Genomic DNA, 20,840 nt, shown 5'->3' on the forward strand with positions numbered 1-20,840 from the left:
GTAAAAAATTTTCGAAAAGTTTTAGGAAGATGGAGAATTTAAAATTTAAATACTCTTAGATAATATTTCTGAGACGTAAGATAAATTACCAGTCGGTTGATAACGCAGTTAATCTTAAAAATTTCGCAGTTTTGAGCAATTAAATAGCAATTATTCATATCTTAAAAGGCATTTTTATGCAGTTCGTGTAAAGCATGCTTAGATGTTTTTGACAAGGGAATTATTCATTTCAAGCGTTTAACTTTCACGACATATGAAAATTTAATAAACTGAGCCACGAGAAATTGTTTCGAGGAGATACTTCGCGTCACCTTTCTCAGAAAAAAGAATGTTTTCTAAAAAAATAAGAATATTTTTTTTTAGAAAAAAGAATGTTTTCTAAAAAAATAAGAATATTTTTCTTATATTAAAATTCTTGCGTAAGAAATAGTGTAGTAAATGCATCGAAATATAAATTATACTTACTCCCAACTTCTTTAAACAGTTAGTATTAATACAATCCTTTCATAGTATTTTAATATTAACAAAGACTGCTTTTAATTCCGAGTTATCGCTGTGGGTATTTAAATTTACGAAAATTACAAGTTTTAGGTAAAACGTGGAGGCAATATGTTAATAGCTTTGAAAAGATTACTACCATAGGTACAATCACTCAACAGTCCTTCAGTGAAGTCGCGTCCCATTTTTAACAAATTCTGCCAAATTAGGGAGAAATGCTGTGCGCCGTCAGCCTATCCACTTCTATAGATCTAAAATAATCTTCTATAGATCCTAAAGCAGGGAATCTTTTCCACTGTTGTAACGTACCTCTAGAAGCAGTTCTTTCATTTTGGCAAAAATATGACAGTCACAATTTAGGTTTCTATTGTTTTAACTAGGTGTCGTTTCATTTTGGTCTTTACTGTTACTTCTACTTCCATCTGGTTTCATGAGGATGCGAACTAGTGAATGTATGAGTTCAAGAAAGTGAATTTTAAAGGGAACGGGACATAAGAATATACTATTGGTTGCACAGATGTAGTCCTATCTCACCAACAGTGTAGCTCTGGCCCAATTTTGATGGACGGCATCCCGGGGGGATATAATCCGATGGTTTTCCAACCCTCTTTCCCTACCAACAAACCACTGAAAAAGTCTTTCATTTTTACAGTATTTTAAATGGTCTTATGTCTCATAGATACCTTACATCTAAGTTAAATAGGTAAGTATAAGGGGCCACCTTTTATTTACGCTTATTAAGTATGTGCTCCTTTACACATCTATGCAGATTAGCATAGTCTTCCTGGGGCCCACAGTGCCGTTCTGGTGCCGAGATGCTACTGTTGTTCTTTGCATCGCAAGCTCTGCCACCGTTGGCGGTGGCATCAATTGTCCCATTTCATATTCGGATTTGGGCAGGTACAGCATTTACATTACCCACATAGCTCAAAAACATCCTTGGGATATCCCAAGGATGTTGCTCGCGGGATATGCGCACATCCTCAGGACATCCCGGAATATCCCGCGAACCTCCTAAACACCTCCTCCTGAGTGCTTAATGTCACATCCCGGGATATCCTCAGGACATCCTAACCAAGTCCCATCGACAGCGTGCGGGATGTTATTAGGATATGAACTCCTACTTACTACATCCTAAGGACATCCCGGGATATCCCACAAACCTCCTAAGCACATCCCATTATATCCTAAAAACATCCTATCTATGTCCCATCGACAGCATATGGGATGTTATTAGGATTTAAAGTCCTACTTACTACATCCTCAGGACATCCTGTAATATCCCAATTTCCTCCTAAACTCATCCTCCTGAGCGCTTAATGTCACATCCCAGTATATCCTTAGGACATCCTATCTACGTCTCACCGACAGCGTATGGGATGTTATCAGGATTTGAAACACTAGTTACAATATCCCTTTAACCTCTTAAATACATACTCTCAACTGCTTAGTGTCACATCCCAGTATATATACAGAGGAAAATTCCAGTGAAAGTATGTGAAGGTGTGATGATCTAAAACCTACTTTTTTTTACACATATAGTCTCAAATCGTTCTCCTATGGTTACTTTGGAAAAATCAGAAATGTTGAAAATATTTATACAACTTATTTTGTTTTTAAATCTGAATTTGTGAATATATTAAAACTGAGCAAGGAAATTAAAATGAATTATTAATACAAAATATTAAAACTGAAAATTTTGCTTTTATTTTTAAGATATTAAAAATCTTTTGATCATTTTTAAACATCCAATAGCCCCCAAATTGAATTATTCATAATTAAATTATTTTACAAAATCAGTTTCTAATTTCAGTTAATTTGTATTAAAAAGTAAATAATAAAATTACCCATTTAATAATCTTTACATAAATGAATCATCTTTCTTTAAAACATGTAAGGAATTTATAGTGTTTTGATGACACTGTTGGGAAATTGTTAAAAGGAAAAAATTGTATTTTAAAACTAAATCAATTCCTAGCCTCAGAATAAATAAATATGTTTTCGTAACATGAGAATGCTGCAGGCTTTTTTATAAATTTAATATTTAGTTGTAAAAATTTGACATTATGTTAACAATTCTTTATATCATTCTAAAGGTAACTCAAGAAGCTCTTCTAAAATTCTTTCTGCTCACAAAATTTAAAAAAAAAATCTGAAAGGCCTCAGATTTTAGCAGTCACTCAAAGAGGCTAAAAGCTTATGAATGTATAGATTATCAATACAGATGGGGCAGTTGAAATAGCAAAACATTTTATAAGATACTGACACCAGAAAGTTATATATCTTCTATATATTTGAAAAATGAAGAAATATATCATGTAATTATGTAGAAGTATTAAAATGTTTTCAATTCGATATATCATGAATTAAATGCATTTTAAATCAATCAGATTAAAAATTAAAAAAAGCATTGTTAAGAACTGTGTGTAATGCTTTTAAATAGCTTGACTTGTTAGTCAATAATATATTAGATTTTAAAAGTAAATATGTTAAATTTTGCCAAATGGCAAGACTTGAATGAAAAGCGAAACAAGTTTACGACTGACGATATGAAGTCAAAAGTTCTGAAAATAATTTGCAATGGTTCATTTGTATTATTTTATGCAAAATTCAGTAAAATGAAATTTACCCGTTGAAATCAGCACCAAATTAAACTTTGTAAATTCTAGCGCATGTTAAAGGTTGTCTCATCCAGAATTTTATTACTAACCATTCATTTCAGAGCAAAATAAAACAGTGATTGCCATTTATATGATAATCAATATCAAAAATTTAAATCTGCATTTTACGCAACATAGAAAAACTTCAAAAAATCTACTGTTTACCATGCAATTAAGGCATTTTATTCTGCTATCAACTCTACCAATTATTAATTCTATTAAGTATATTCAGTTTACTTTTTCTGCTCAATATATGCAATGTAAAATTTTCCATAAATTTATTAATTCATTTTATTTTGAGGTGAGCTTTTATTCAACTCTCAATGTCAACGAGAATGTTTAGTTCATTTTTTATTCGGTCTCAAAAGAGAAATCAAAATACGTGGATTTATGTACGTGTATTTATGAATCAAAATACATGAGAAATCACAGTGAGAAAAGCACTGCTACCTTAAACTGTGATTATATATAACAAATGCAGTGAATTATAGTTAAAAAATAGTGAAAGTATTTATATTTCTGAACTATTTCATATATAACATTTTCAGTTTCGCATATGTGGCAATTTAAGAACTTTTTTACGTATACCAATTTTTTGAAATATCTGCAAATTTTTGTATCTTCAAGGAAAGCTTATTCTTCCACCTTTAGTATATAAGTAATGATAATTTACCAGATAAAATTACTTAATGGGGAATACAGAAAAATATCTAACCACTTAACCTTTGTGACTTCATCTGCAAAGAGACTAAAAAAGTAGTTCAGCTAAATCTGCTATAATAAATATTTATAATAATGCTAAATTATGCAATATCTATTAATATGACAAATTTTTGTAAAGCTATTTATTTGGATGAAAAATAAACACATTCAGAAATTTATGGCACTATATTATGATTAACAGAGGAAAAACACTTTTCAAAATTCAAAATAGTTTTTATTAATCCAATTTATCACATTTTATTTGAATTCATGAAAAACAATCTTATATCCATGTATTCTTATGTATATAAGAACTCTTGATAAATTGGATCTCTGTCATTGCCTTTCACAGCACCTAAAATAAAAAAACACTCACAATTACTATATGTGAATATAATTCATAATTAAATTTAAACAAATGACTATTAGAATGCAAATTAAAGGAAGCATTTAAAATATTTTAACATTTAGTACCTATAAACAGAGTAGCAATTATTTGATTTTTCGATTACAGTAAAATAAACATGGGGGTGCCTTTTAAAATTTTTTATGTCAGAAAATAAACTCAAACCACCAGCTGAACATATGAGCAGTTTTATCAATCAGCCACTGGTAGGTAACCTGGATACCGAATCAACATATAAAGTTGCCGAGATAAAGAGAGAAACAAAATTATGATAATCACATCTTACCTATTCATAAAACTATTTTAAATTTAATGTGTAGGCAAGTCCAAAAAGAGTCAGAATGAATTTATTTTGCAACACAAAGTAAAGTCTTGCAGGAGCAAAAAAAAACTTGTCTCATGAGATTGGCAAGTAAAAAATAATTAACTGCATCTGGTAACATTTATCTGACAACACATAAGTAATTGTTAGCTACGTGCAGAAAATAAAATCTGATCAGGGGCATAGCTAGAGGGGGGCAAGGGGGGCATCTGTCCCCGGGTGCAGAATCCAAGGGGCGTCAAACTGATGTTAGAACATTTTAGAATTAAATGTTTTCCATCCTTGGCAAGCAGTAGGGGGCGCAAAATCTTCAGTTGTCCCTGAGCGCTGAAAACCCTAGCTATGACTCTGAATCTGATCATGTTAATGCAATTTTAAACTTTTGAATTTAACCGCAGAAATTTACCAAAGAAGTACTTGTAGCAGTAGTAAATGAAGATGTGGCTAATCTTTACTGTATGGTACACCTTGGTTTCTGTCTGAAAAAAAAATCGCAAAGTGGTATTGGTTGTTTGTGAAATGTGGAAGCCCATTGCGTCAAATAAGTTTTTCGGTAACCCTAATGTTGATAATGTTGGCGAAAGTAGCCTTTGGGGGAAAAAAAAACTTTTTTTTTGTCAATAAAAAAAAGTTATTTCTGCAAATATTGCCAACGTGCTGTGATAAATTTAGTTTTGGGCTACTTTTTTTAATGGTAAACCTTTTGTACGGTCCCAGGTTTTTGGTTCTTACCATTCTTTTCAATTGCTGTGTTTGGTTGCACGGAAGTGGTATGGTCTTGTATTTTGAACATGCTATTTATTATTTTGGTGTGGGTACCATCGTTTGAGTATGTCTGAGGTGACTAAGAGACGAAAAATTTAATTGAATTGCTTACCTGGAGGATGGTGGTGGGAAGCCTAAACATACGCATGTGAAAAAAAAGGTATGTTAAAAAAATGACGTTTCATTAATTTTTTTCTCTCTGTGTGTTAATTTTTGTTAGAAGATTTGTTATTTAATGTTTTTATGTTAGGAAATATGTATTTTTGGTAACTTATTCCTCTCTGTTTGTGTATTTTTGGTAGTCTGTGTGTTAAGACAGTGGCGAGTTTTTTCTGGTAACTATGATATTTTTAACTTTTTGATTTTCTTAAAGTGAAAATAGATCAATGTGTACATGGACAAAGTTAAGGCAGTGCACAATGCCCAGTTTGTGCAGTTCTCTGTTTTAATAGGTCGATGTGTACATGGACACAGAGTTTGTGTATGTCTTTGACTTCTTATTTTGGTTTTGTGTAGCGGCCACCTTGAAATTGGTGCCAATCCTCTCAGGTGACGATCTTGATATAAAAAAAACAAACGATTCGCCAAGGGTTACAGTAGAGTAAATTTTTACCAAAGATGTTCTACCATAATCACCATTTCAGTGGTTTAAACACTAGTGGAGCAGTATGCAGAGATGAAGATTTGAGTTTTGTTTACACAGCATGATGGTTTAGGCACTTCAGCCATTACAGTGAACAAAATTATAATAAACATAGCCACAATAATTGTCTATAAATATCGATGTATAACACTGCATTAACTAATATATTTCTTATGCTAGTATATACAGAATCCTTAATCGAAGGGAAAATCAGAAGACTGTGCATGCATTTTCCTTTAACTGAAACATGGATTCGACCATACAAATCTCAGTCTTACGGGACATGCCACACTATGCAGATAGACAGTAAAAAGTGCTTGTGTTGTTTTTATTTGTTAGAGGTATGAAATAAATATACTTCTAGATTTTAATTTTTTCTTTTCTTGTTTTACATTTGGATTACCTATCAAAAGTAAGGAATTTTGATATTATTACAATATCGGAGTTAAAATAACAATTATCGGGCATGTTAAAGTAATGAAAATTTTAAATTAGGTTAAAAAGTAACCCTTAATGTGGCATATTTTTGAATTAAACTCTATCGACATTAAAAACAACAAAACGTCCCTCTTTATTAAAGACTTTAATTAACTAATTTTAAATACGGAGCTATGAATGAATTTTTTCCCTTGCATGTTATAATAACTGAAACAAAATTACTCTGATACAGTCAAAATTCCTAAATGCAAGTACATAAAATTTACTTTAGCAATTTAAAGAGATGAGACACACTGAACACATGAATAAATTTCTATCAAAGAATAATTTATTAATTTTGGCCCATTCCATAGTAAACTTTAACCATTAGATTACATTATTACACCATGTTATCAGTTTGAAAAGCAAGTCATATGCCAGATCTTGGATGTAAAAGAAATGCACAAAATAATATACAGATTATTGAAAAATGATGTATACCAATGTTTATAGATATGATTAAATGTAACAGAAAATTTACTGTCACAACCACATTTTTAAGTGAAATGTATTATTTTAACATTTTACAATATTTAAGGTATGGCATTAAATGCAACATTATGTGCCTGGATATAAGTTAGTAAATTAAAAAAATAATAATAATAATCAAAGAATGAATGTCATGAAAAATTTCAAAAACAAGCAGAATTTAATTTAGACGACCTTTAGACACTTATGATAAATAAATTTGAGGATTCTTCACCCAAAATTAAATTATAATTAACTAAAACCAGTTTGACTGACCTTCTACAAAAATCCTTCAGCTGCAATTTTTTCTAGCTTGAAAACCAAATTCTTCTCCACATGGTAATAACATCTTAACCAGTTGAAATTCCTGCAGAAAGTTTGATAACACAGTAATAGAATTAATAGAATAGAAAAATCAACACAAAAGTATAGAACATCATTTAAACTTAACATTATTACAAATTTTGGTGCTTTCTGACTATCTGCAAAGCTGTGAAAATTGGCAAAATGGTTAGTTTATGGTTCATATCTACTGCTCTGTTTACAAGTAGTAATTCAAAGCACTTTATAAGAAACAAGAAATTTTAGGATGCACACACACAAAAATATATACATTGGTCAATATTCACATATTTTTCATCCAATGGAATACTATTCAGAAATAAAGATTAAATATAAAGCATGTAAATACATGTGTGTGGTATGCACATTCATAGTTTGCTATTATCGTGTGCATACTCTTGCTGTTTTAGCATAAGTTGAAGCTGTGAGGGCAGATGATAAGAAAGTATCAGAATTTTTCATGTATAAGAAAAGATTGCCCTGACAATAGTATCTCAATTGTTTAGCACTGACATTTACATAGCACATTAGAAATATATAGTAATATATGTATAATAAAAAGATATTTGCATATTATTAATTCATTTTTTAAATGCCAAACTTTAACAATTCTTTCACATATAATTAAACAGAATTCTTTCACATGAACATCTAAAATCCATTCTTAACTAAAGAATAAATAATAAAACCGTGTAAATTTCTTATCAAGCCCATCATTTCCGAAACGTCTACTTCTGAAAGTTCCCAGCATTTCTCAATATATTATTAAATTACTAAACTAAGCATCAATGATCGTCATGTTCGCTAATGTGGCAATATCTTTCACACTTCTTTGTTACCACAAGTAACAAGTAGGCTTAATAAATCTTTAACTGTTACATGCTACTTTTGTCTAAAATTTGTACAAATAAATAAATTAAATGAGCTCTTTATAATATGCTCAAAGAAGTAATTTTGTATGAAAATTTGTATGTTATATATTGGCCTGATTAATGATTCAGGAAATAATTCGGGTTTTCAAAGTGCTTCCAATAATTAAAATTTCAGCTTGTGTCAAAATAAAATCTATAACACAAAGATAAGCAAATTTCCTTATGAACAATGCATTTTAACATTATTCAATCACTGGCAATCACACAGTACTGATTGCTTCAATAAACATTACTGTAACTGTGTTATTTAAAAGACTGTAATGTTTTAATTATTTCTTTAATTAAAACATTACAGTCTTTTCCTCCTTCAAACACCAAAAGAAAACCCAGATAAGAAATATAAAAATATCAGTAAAAATAAATTATATTATTGAATGACACTTTACATTAATTACACTTATGCATATATTATTTTATTATAAATTATTTCAAAATCAAAGAAGAGAAGGGGGAGAAACTTTAATATTGACATTTCTAAAATGATATAAACATTAATCATTTAGTACAGTTTGTTATTTCAGGCAAAAAGAATTCACTTTTCTGGATAGCATTTATATTTCCATCTCACTTTCAATGAAACATTAAGAGAAATGCATATAATTTAAACACTAATTTATTTTATTTATCAGACAGATTATGTCAACTCGAAAAAACCTATCAGTAAAATTCGGTAGTAATAATTCTGAATGTTAGGCAACTTGCAAGATTCAACAAAAATTATCAATACTTTTATTATAATGACAATACTACAGTAACATGAACATAAAATTAAACTGCATATAACTATAAAATAAGCCAGCATATAATAATGGTGCATTGGTTTCTAAAACAATGGACTCGATGAAAAAATACATGTATTATGGTAGCTATTCATATTCTTCAGCTTTTCTAATATTCTCATGTTCACTTTACATAACTAAAGTATCTAAAATACAATAAAAATGCAAACAATATTTATGAGAAAATGTTAAAAGCAATCATAAGCATTTGATTGAATGACCATATTTTGTCTTCCTGCAAGTCGAATCTTAAAATGATATGCAGTTTGAAAAATGCTTAATCCTTTTATAAAATATTCAAAAAAGATTAAAAAAAGGTACTGTTCTGTTATCAGGACCGGGTTCAGAATTGTATTTATGTATGCTTGTATATTTGTATGTTTGTGTGTCTACATATACACATCTATGCACATACTTACGAACACAGGTTCATACATTTCCGATTCTGGTCCCAATAACAGAACAATACCCCCAAAAAAACTTGAATTACAAACTAGATTAAGATAATGTTTCAACCATACATATTTTGGACAAAACAATGCAAACTCTTATTTTAATACAATTGTTCAAACTATTTAACATAAATTTATTGCTGCAATAAAATAATAAGCAATCTGATCACACATATTATTTTGAAACTGAATGCATAAACTAGACTAAAAAAAATTCAGTCATAAACATTTGGATAGCAGGGCAAATTAGATATTTGAAAAGACAGCCAGCCAATGAGATACACTAATTCACGACAGAATGGTAACAATTCATAAAGCTGTGAAACATTTAACAGTCAAAATGACATAAATAACATAAATTCGAAAAGCAAAAAAAGTAAACATACAAGTATTGCAACTGAACTTACCTTTCATGCAACAAAAAATATCCATACAAGTTAACCTCACTGCGCAGCCATTTTGGATTTCGTTTCAAATCAGACAGATGTTTACGGATTTGCGGAAGAATACGAGGAACTAGTAGTTTGCCGGATACAATGTGCAATGACGCGAAAGAATATAGTTCTGTAGAAGTTCTTACATTATTCCGTAATAAACAGTACTATTTCCTAATTTTTAGTTATCTAATTAATTAATTAATAGGGAAATAGTTAAATAATGCCGAATTCATTTTTAATGAAATGTAAAATTTTGCATGTATGGGACGACCACCTTCCGTCCAATATTTCTGAGAATATAAACAAATTTTGGAATCTGAGAGTATCAGTAAATAAATATATAGAATATCGCCTCTCAAACGACCACTTCTGAAAGTGACCAATAGTTCTGAGATTATAAATAAATATTGATATTAAGCATTATTTCTATAAGACGACCATCTCTATATAAGACCAAAGTTTCTAGAATCTTGGATAGTCATCAGAGATGTATCTTTACTGCGAAATTATCGCACGACTGCAATTCAATATCAGTAACAGATCGCGCGATTGAAAAACATTTTCTGTCCTGTACTTAGAGGGAAAAAATTTTCCTTATGAGGTATTTCTCCCGCTTTCCTAGCGTGCCTTCGTGGTGTAATAGTTCTGCACGCTGGGCTGGTATTTCAGAGGTCCGTGGTTCGATTCACGGCGAAGGCGGTTGCTAATTTTTCATCTCTACGGCTTCCCAAAAAAATCCTAATGTCTCTACAGTGGCGTCCGAACTAAAAAGGTGTTGGATGAGGTATATCCACACCCAGGATTTAGTGATCGGATCCCCTTAAAAAAAGTCGGCCTTTAAAAAGAGACGTAATATAAGGTATTTCTCCCGCTTTCCTAGCGTGTCTTCGGCCCACCAGCGGCCGAGCGGTAAAGTCGCTGAACCCTGGTAGTGCGACCCGAGGTTCGAATCGCGCGAACGGGCTGGCTGCATGGGTGTTTTCGTGGTTTTCCCCACGTGTAACGTGTATACGAGCCAGTTTCCCTTAGAAAGTTCTCCACGAAGACATCCCTCCCCTTAGGCAGATAGCCCTAGTGTGCTTTGCCATAATTAAATACACCACCACCACACCTAGCGTGTCTTCGTGGTGTAGTGGTTCTGCACACTGGGCCGGTATTCCAGAGGTCCGTTCTTCGATTCCCGGCGAAAGCAGTTGCTAATTTTTCATGTTTCCTGCTTCCAAAAAAATACCTAATGTCTCTATACCCAAATTTAAAAAAAAAATCGTTTCCGTAATTAAATATATCTATATCTAATTTTACCTATATTTGTAGTAGGATTTGTAATCTGTAAGTTATTATACATGTAATTTATACATTTTTTATAAAAAAAAATATATGTTATTTAGAATTTTGCAAATATTCTAGAAAATGCTAATCCATTGAAAAAAATCTTTTCCATGACTAAATAAATTTTTAAAAATGTCAGAAAAAATAGCAGTTAAAATTAATAACAAAATAACAAGAATAAATCATCAATCATATCAATATTTTTAATGTACAGCATTTAGAAACAACTTAGTAAAATACATATGAAAAATAAAATAATGTGCAAGTTTCAGATGTGCAATGTCAAAAAATTAAAACTGGTAAATTTGAGAACAAATATCCTCAAAAGTCCTCCGGACAATGCAGAATGAATGTCCTCAGGATGTGAAATTGGTGAACTCCTCAGGACATCTGAAAGTCAACATCTTCAGGACATCCTGTCATATCCCGGGACATAGCGACTTAAATAAGACATCCTCAGGATGTTAAATTACGATCTCCTCAGGACATCTGAGAATCAACATCCTTAGGACATCCTAAGTATGTCCCGGGATATTGCGACTTAAATAGGACATCCCGAGGATGTTTTGTGCTATGGGGGTACTGCCTAGATTATACATTAAACACTGTATACAAGCAATGGCTATAACAGAAGTACATTACACTGTTTCTTAAGTAATATGTTAGCCTACTTGAGCTGGTGGAAATGAATATTCCTTCCTTTTTCATTCAATGAAATAGTCCTTCCTTTTCCTGCCTTTACTTTAATTTTTGTGTGTATATGTAATATGTTTATGTAAATTTTCCAAATTGTAACCTGTTTATATAAAATTTCTAAATTGTAAAAGCTGAATTTTCGAAATTAATGGCAGGGTCGGTCCCTCTTGGGGAAGCTGGTAGTAGGTAGCCCCACATCATGGACAATCAACCGATATGCCCAAATGGTGGTACGGTTGGTCTATGTTATGGTTCCCAGGATTCGAATGTGGGCCGATCAGTTTGTCAGCCAACATCGCTAAATACTGTACGGATCTGAATGCCGATATATTTTTACAGCAACCGCTGACCATTTCCCTATTACTTTTTCCTAGCTTCTGAATTTCTTGAATCGGCTTTAGCCCTTCTAAACGAAATTGCTCGCATAATTGAGGGCCTGAGCCAAAATGCTCATTGTCTTGTGGATTTCACGTTTTGATACTTGAATTTTAAGTTAAGCTTTTGTATTTGTTATTCTCATACGTTGCGAAGACTGTTTCTTTTATTACACATATTGTGACAATTGTTAGAGTTTAGAGCATCTCGAAATTATACGGTGAGTCTGCAAAGATTAGGCGTAATTTTTAGTACAAGTACATTCAAGCAAATTTATCAATTATGATAGAAAACGGTTATTACTAAAGTATCTCAGTTTGCATTTCCTAAATTTTCCTGTGATTAGGGACAAATCTTTTCATGTAGTTCATTGTTTCTTTTGATCCAGTGAACACCTGCTGTTATAGATTCGAAAACTGAGCAAACACTACGGAAAACATTGCGGCGAAACTCCCGCGCCTTATGGACCTAATCATTTATCAACAGGTTACGTATTCTGAATTTTCATAAAGGGCATACTACTTCACATCATATTTTCTAAAATCATATTAATGATTAGAAATTAGCATTTAATTTATTAGCAAATTAGCATTATAATTCACTCTTGTTTGCTTTATTCATTAAGTATAATCAGTTAATTAGCCAAATATTTGTTTTAGTGCTGATAAAAATCGATTCTGACACAGCTAATGCTGATATTTGCAAAAATTAGTGAATTCATTTCTAAGTTTAATACTTAATGTTACAAATACTTCTGGTGTTTATGCAAGATGTAAATTTACGTGTAAGCTTATTTTCTATTAAAGGCAAAATAAAACGCTATTAAAGGGCAAAATAATGAGCAAGCAACTCAAATAATTTGCAAAACTAACGTAAAATTTTTTTAACAAAATTTCGGGAAACTTCGAAAAAGCAAATTTTTCTGCATTTAGAAAGGTCATAAATTCGAACTCATTTTAAGAATCATGTTTCTCTCACATCTTACTTTTCACTTTCACATATTGCAATTTCACTATACAATTAAAAGTGATTTCGCATTTTTCAATGCACATTTCATTTCTGCAAAAAGCTTTCTTCGGTGTATTGGCTGACTGGTTTTTTTGAGCGAAACAAACATAAATTACTATTTCCTTTTTATGTTACTGTTGTTGTTATTTATTTTCACTTGTGTGACAGTAACATCAGCCCAAGCCCACGAAATTCCTCGTGGCAAGGAGCGCAAGATTACGCCTGTCATTGGCAACAGCCTTGAACACTATACAGGTGACACTGCGATTTAGTTCAGTTCCGCCCCCAATTTTGATAGAGAGCACCTCGGAGCGACGAGTCCAAAGGTCTCCCACCCCTCTTCCCTTCCATCAAACTACACGAGAGGACTTTCGGTTCACCGCATATTTGGAGTGCCGCCCTGCCGCACCGACACTATACATTTACAAACATCCATGCCTTCTCCCGGATTCGAATACGGGCCGCATGTAAGCATTCTATACCGCGCCACGCACAAAAGGAAAAATCCCTCTTCGTGATTGGATTTGGCTTCCGATGACATCATTTCTTCTACGCTTAGAAATGCCTTGACACTGCTTGGGCTCGAGGGTACACCTCCATATAGTTTGTTTATATTTTGATAGGAGTAAATAAAAGATTATTACCTGCGTTGTGTTTTTGCTGCTATGAGATTACAGTTCTTACAACTCTGTACTATGGTGAATTAAATATAAAATATGTAGCGATTTTTTTTCCTAGAAAGAAAAAGTATTATTTCTTTATGTGCTGGCTGCGTAAATATGTATTAATTGCAGAGATTTTTTTAAATGTATTCTTAATTTAAAATCCTTCATACTAAAGATGTTGGGATTATTAATTCATTCTTTCATGTTCATTATATATCCATTCTCTACAGATGCAATTTCCTAAAGCATAAGACACGCCAGTTTTTGGAAATAGCAAAAACGATGTTGGGAGCTAAAAAATAGTACACAGTAAATTCACAATATTTGCAATCAGTCTGAAGAAGTAAAATTTATTTTTGAAGTTAGACTAATATAGATTTGGAACAGAGAAATACAAATAGGTATTTTAAATTGAAATTAATAATACTTTATGAATAGTGCCCCTTTTTTAACGTGTAACAACATCTTTTGTATCTTTGCATAAAAATAGTGTTTGTTAGAGAAGGGAGGTTCTTTTCTTATGCATGTCACATTTCATATTAGAAATGTGAAAGACATGGACATTAACATGGAAATAACATAACATTTACAAAGGAAATATTTTCTGGAATGTGAAAGGAACAGAATGCAACAAAATTGCAATAATAATAATAATAATAATATACTTACTAGAACACAGCGCCTTTACAGTTGAATCGAGATCTTCGTGTTTTGGTTTTTGCATTAAATTTATGAACCCAGCTATTTATATAATTTAAGCGCTTAAGAATGCTTCTGATATTAACAGCATCTTTGAAAGATTTTATAATTTTATTATTCCATGAAAGAGTAAGCCATCTACTGAACGCTGCAGCTAAATGTTTTCGTTTCAAAGAAAACAAACGATAATTTTCACGCTTCTGTGTGAGTCATGCACGTTATTCAACGAAAAAAAAAAAAAAACCATGTTACTAAACGTCATTTACGCTAAGAGAAAATGATGTCATCGGAAAGTATGTCCAATCACAAGTACGGATTTTTCCCTATGCGCGTGGCGCGGTACAGAATGCTTATATGCATCCGGGTCCTTCGGCACGGCAGTCACCGACGCTAACCACTATACCGGATGGACGGCTTTTTGTGTTATTAATACCAATTATTGAACTGCAATTTATAAAAACATTCTGGAGAATAAAAAATATGCATGCTTACCTTTTTCTCTCTTTTAAATTTATCAATTTTATTATTTCGTAAAGTTTTGCTGTAACTGAAAAGCAGCCACAGTCTATAGGCAAGAAAAAGAAAAGAAGATACAACAACATGGCAGTTTCTTTTATTTTAAATTTCTGATTCTAAATAAAATCCACGAATCATTGCAAAGTTGTATACTTAAAATAATTATAAGGATTTTGTTATACAATTTAGTTAAAAAGAATAATTTCTTTTTTTCACAGTTTTAAATTTAGAGGTTTAAGGAATGCGCGCTGGCGTAAAGACAACATTTCGTCCTATTCTAAGACAGTATCTTACGGAATTTAATACCAATCTTCGCCTTATCAAAATGCTTACCTGATATACCTGGAAATTCTGTTCTTTTAATTTTTTCGTTTTTTTTTATAAATGTGCATTTACTTTTTATCTTTTCATCTATTTATTTATTTTTATTTTTGACCGTTTAGGTAATAAACTTTCAGTAACAAGGTATAGAAAACATTTTGAAGATGACAAATCAAATTTCGTTTTCAGAAATTTTAAATAAGAACAAAATTGGTGACATTTTGTGATTGGATTTCCCAGGATAATTCCCCCAGGAATTTAATCTTGAGGAACATGTAAATCTCCTTGTTTTATGGAGTAATAGACAGCCCTCTAAATTGAATTCAGCCCTATAGGCTGGAAACGGTTCAATTGAATAATTATTTTCTGTAGCACAACAATATGCCATCGCATTGCTCCATTCCCAACGAACAGTTTCTGGCATTGAATACTGTCATGATTCTCAACCATCTCTCCTTGTTCCCCATCTGTATACTTGGCAGCTACGTACTACTTTCTGTTCCCTGAATTGAAATCTGATTTTAGACGTCATTTAAAGTAATTCAGAAGATAGTAGCCAAATTCTTAAACAAGCATTTCGAAAGATCACTTCTTCGAAAGAATCAGACAGCTATATGAACATTATGCTGAACATTACGTAGATTTACACATCCTTTAAGGAGGAATGTTGAAGAATTATTATAAAGGCTACAATAAAAAAAAAATATCGTTTTCTTCGACTTCGTCTAAAATTGATCCTAAAATTGTAAAGACGCGCTTTGTATAATTCATCAAAATCCTGTTTTATTCTTGTAAAAAGAAGGCAAATGATGCTTCGATGACCGCTGAAATAATGTTGGCCTAAATGCGTAGATTATCTTAGATTTTGATTTAGAATAGGCACTTCACGATCATTTTCTCCCTCTTGGTTTGCTTTACCATCATCTGTGGCAGATGGGCGACAATTTTAACTTTCCCCCACTTCATAAAAAGCCACGAATGAAGGCCGAAATGAGCGTCTCAAATAAACACTATGAGATGATGAGGTATTGCATAAAATGTGAAGTTCTCATGAATTTACTTCAAACATTCATTATGTTAATATAAATTTGGATTTGCGGCCCTTGAATCTTCTTGAAATCTACCGTGCGGCTCCTATTATAGTAAAGTTTGGCCATCCCTGTAACACAATAATGAAGAATTTGTATGCATTAATATATATATATGTCTTTTCCTCGTACTGTATAAACACGGTAGCAGTTTTGTATTGAGCCACTACATTTCGAGCTCACATAGTCTTCCACCCAAAAATGTACACATTAAATTTCAAATTCGTTTTTTTTTTTTTTTTTTTTTTTTTTTTTTCCCCCAGCTTAATGAAATTTTGATTAAGAAGCAAATGATTTAAAAGCAATGTGCTGTCTCTCCACAAAAGGTAAAATATTTATGCTTCAAATTTTAACAGAAAACTCAAGAAATGAAATGAAATGTGATGCCACTGGGCAAAGCGAAATATATTTGTCGTTGAGAATTTAATTAAGAAAACGCAGCGCTTTAAAAGAAATTGCAATTCCCAGAAATAAAATGCTTTTCTCTTTCATTGTCAGGATATTGCCATAGAACAAAGCGGAAGATAATTAAATTTGTTTGAAATTTAATCTGTCTGATATTGATTAAGAAACTGAGGCATCTAAAAGCAATAAGTACTGTTCTTCATCTTTATTATTATGCAGTATTTACAGTGGGGATGGTAACTGGTTACCCCATTAAAATCTTTATATGTATTTTCATTTTTACGATAAGTATTTTGGACAGCTGGCAGTACACGCTGCTGTAAATTAAATAAACAAGTAGATTTAAAACAATTATTGCCGATTTGACTTCGTTCAAGGAAAAGAAATTAAACTACTAAAAGCTTGAATATTAATATAATACTTTTAACATTTTCTAGTACTATTTGAGCTTTATCAAAAATGTCACTTTAATTATTTCATTCAACAGTACAATTTATTACATGTATTAATTTTCGCAGTGTATATTATGATTATAAAGTTAAATCTATTAATATAGAGATGCAGTTAATTTGAATGTTGTTATTGTTGTTCTTATTTATGCTCATTTTTCTGATAGTAACATCAGCCCAAGCCCACGAAATTCCTCGTTTCAAGGAGCTCAAGTTTAAGCCTGTCGTTGGCAACTGCCTTGAGCACCTTACAGGTGGCAATCCGATTTAACTCAGTTCCGCCCCCAATTTTGGGTTCCGAGGATCTCCAACCCCTCTCCCCTTCCACCAAACCGCACGAGAGGTCTTTCGGCTGGAAAATAGAAAATACCTTTGCACGGCTCTGCTCGAAGCCAGATTTTTAATTTCGACTTTTCTTTGTTAGCCCACAAGGGCGTTAGCCCAAAAGAGCTATTAGTTTCGAAAGTAGATTTTGTGTCACAGGATATAAATTGCGAGTCACTTTTCAAATTCTTGCCACCAAGTATTATAGCCCTGTATTAGCTTTGAAGAAATTAAACGATGAAGGATCTTCATGTATGAGTGTATGTATTTCTTTCGCATTGTGAAAAAACAGCAGTATCTAGAGCCATTAAATTTTGAATATCGTAGTCCTCCACCCGAATATGTGCATCTGGAAGCCCGAATTTTGAATTTTATATTTCATAAAACTTTAATAAATTTTTGATTACAAATTCAACGATCTAAGTCTGACAAAGTGACAGCGAGTAGTGGCAACACTGTATAAAATAAATTATTTTTATCTCCAGAACGCGAGATTGTACGCCCAAAATTTGAAAGATATGCTCTTTTTAAATATATCGTATTTTGCTATTGAATTGAATTTTATATAGCGTAAGTGCGAAGAACATGATATTTTATTAATAAAGGTAACACATTAAACTTTAACAATAAGAAGGCAAAAAAAAACGTTTTGTAAGCTGTCTTACTAAGAAAACTGAATATTGATTATGTTGAGCTGAGAAAAGACAGAAAAAGGTAGAAACGTATGCAAAACTTTAATATTGCATTAGGAATTCTAAACACATGCTGCTGTACGGCTTTTAAATTTTTTTGTAATTTTACTATTGAATTGTATAGGGCGTAAATTCGAAAAAAATGATGCTTAATATTGTTACGTTTTTCTCTTCCTGACACCAGTTGTTACGTTATTTTCTTTCCTCACGTTTGTACGGGGGTTCGTAGATTTGGAGTGAATAACAACGACACTTGATGAAGTATCGAAACACACTTTATTCAGCCAATGTTAATCAAGACAGCTTCAATAAGACTTTTTACAGTGTTCGAAAATCTACTATAAACACACTGGAACAATCAGCAACACAGCCTTCACACTGTCAGGAAATAACGGTGGAGTTAGCTTCACTGCAAAGCATCAGAGTACAGCTTCCGACTCTGTTTGGTCGTTCTCGAAACTCCACGTACTCTCGAGACTCTCCACGCGATGCACTCGACGATACTCAAGAGTATAGCTCTCGACTCAGCGCAATCTAAGACACAACTCGACGATGCACTATTTCTCGATGCACTAAAAGACTCTCTCGATGCACACAACGACCAGCTCGGCGCTAGACTTCCAAACACTCGCTCAATGACTGACTACCAGCTCGCTAGACGAGGCACACACACTCTCTCGCCCTCTCGACGAGGCACACTCTGAGACACTAACTGACTGCGGACCAGCAGGGTTTATATTGCTTTCGGCTTGTGTTCAAGAACATTCTGGCCTAAACCGGTAAGAATTCGTTCCAGAAGATTCTCCATCCGTCCACGGTATATTGAAAATTTTGTAGCCAAATGTCGCCAGATGGGCGATTTCTCGCCAAATATGGCAACCCTGCCTTCTTTCGCCATTTTATGGCAATCCTAAAACTGCTTTGCGGAAAAGCTATCTCACCGTGCCTGTACATTTCGTAACAATATTAAATTTAGCAGGAGTGAGTGCAACAGCGGACTGTTAAACTACGAGCTCACGATTACGACTGTAATAAACTACGGTTGTTAAACTACGAGAGCGTAAAATACCTTAACGATTCCTTTTGTGTGATTGTTAAAATCTGAACTCTTTCAGATTTTTTTATATATTTATTTCATACTTTGTGCGAAATTAAGGGACTTAATTTCGCACAAATTTATAAATTTGTAATTATTTATAATTTATAAATTCAGCGATTTAAAAACTTTGTGCTGCCACTCTGCAAGGCATAATTGTTTCATATTTTATTATAAACCTCCGCGACATAAAAGAAGTATTTCTTTTGAGTAAAACGCAATATATTTATCTTTCGAACTTAAATGCTTTGTAGCACTTGGTAGTACAACAACCATCAATTCGTCATTCAAAAATAAATAATGTTTAACTATCAAGCTGGTCGTGCTTTTAAAATTTCATCCGATCATCCATTACGCCATAATGCCCAGTCATCTACGCAGCAATTTTTCCGGCCATGACTAAACGTGAGAATTGTTTTCATCTTCCGCCAAAAGAACAATAATTACAGAAGACAATTATTATCAGATATATATCTTTTCCCACATAATTACCTGACTCGGTGAACTTAGGTTTTTCATGCTTTAAAAGTGATTGAATTATATTGTTCCAGTTAAGGTTTTTATGCCTTTAATTAATCTGTATGCAATAGTTGTAGTATTATCAAAAGTTTAAAAGTTGTTTAAGTGCAACTAAGCCTAACGGAGCAGGCATTTTTTTCCACTTTAAACTTAGCAGAATAGTGAATTAAGTCAGTTTCTGCACCGTCAGGGTCTTTTTGCCGATTGGAACCAAATGGAAACTTTCTGTTTTGTGTACCGAAAAGTTTGCCTGTTGGCCGAACTGCTTCTTTTTGCGTAGAAACTCTATAATTAATCGTAAAAGTGTTTTTTTAACTGTATTTGGTGTTTTATGTTTTTCCATATTTTTGAATTTTTAATGAAGGTGTTTTTAAGTTTTTTATGTAATTTTGCTTGCCGCGGTGTGAAAACTAAATGAATTGAATGAGAAATATATCTCTAATGAAATTCGAGGAAATATGTTTATACGAAATACAGCCAAAAATATGTATGATTTTAATAGGCCTTACAAGGAAGTCATGTCGTGTCCATATTAATATTTTTTTTCAATTTTAAATGAATACGATTGCATGTTGAAAGATAATTTAAGATCCTATGTCAAGTCGGCTATGGGAAAGCTTTGGAGAGTATCTCTTTTCAAAGTGGAAGATTTCATGTTTCTGAAAATGACAACTTTTGTGGTGCCGTATGAGACCAAAATAACGTAATGTAACGGAATACAAAAACCCGAAAAATTTCTTTTTTAGTCATAACTAAAGTCCAAATGCTGTTTTAA

The 20,840-nt window shown here is 32.4% G+C and overlaps 1 protein-coding gene and 2 long non-coding RNA genes across 3 annotated transcripts in view; 1 reads left to right on the plus strand and 2 right to left on the minus strand.

The window, feature by feature from the left end:
- Nucleotides 1–20,840, plus strand: part of LOC118202425 (putative G protein-coupled receptor AH9.1) — a 191,517-nt gene that overhangs the window by 118,177 nt on the left and 52,500 nt on the right. The gene's annotated exons all lie outside the window — the stretch shown is intronic.
- Nucleotides 1–20,840, minus strand: part of LOC118187313 (uncharacterized) — a 160,598-nt gene that overhangs the window by 51,145 nt on the left and 88,613 nt on the right. The gene's annotated exons all lie outside the window — the stretch shown is intronic.
- On the minus strand, nt 4,074–9,833 carry LOC146998526 (uncharacterized). Its single transcript, XR_015039508.1, has 2 exons — nt 7,218–9,833; nt 4,074–4,215 (listed from the first exon to the last, which is right to left on the minus strand). It is a non-coding gene; the product is annotated as an uncharacterized LOC146998526 (long non-coding RNA).

The sequence above is a fragment of the Stegodyphus dumicola genome, chromosome 2 (assembly GCF_044657685.1).
Source record: "Stegodyphus dumicola isolate Sdum_Otavi_A_Nest chromosome 2, ASM4465768v1".
Classification (NCBI taxonomy): domain Eukaryota; kingdom Metazoa; phylum Arthropoda; class Arachnida; order Araneae; family Eresidae; genus Stegodyphus; species Stegodyphus dumicola.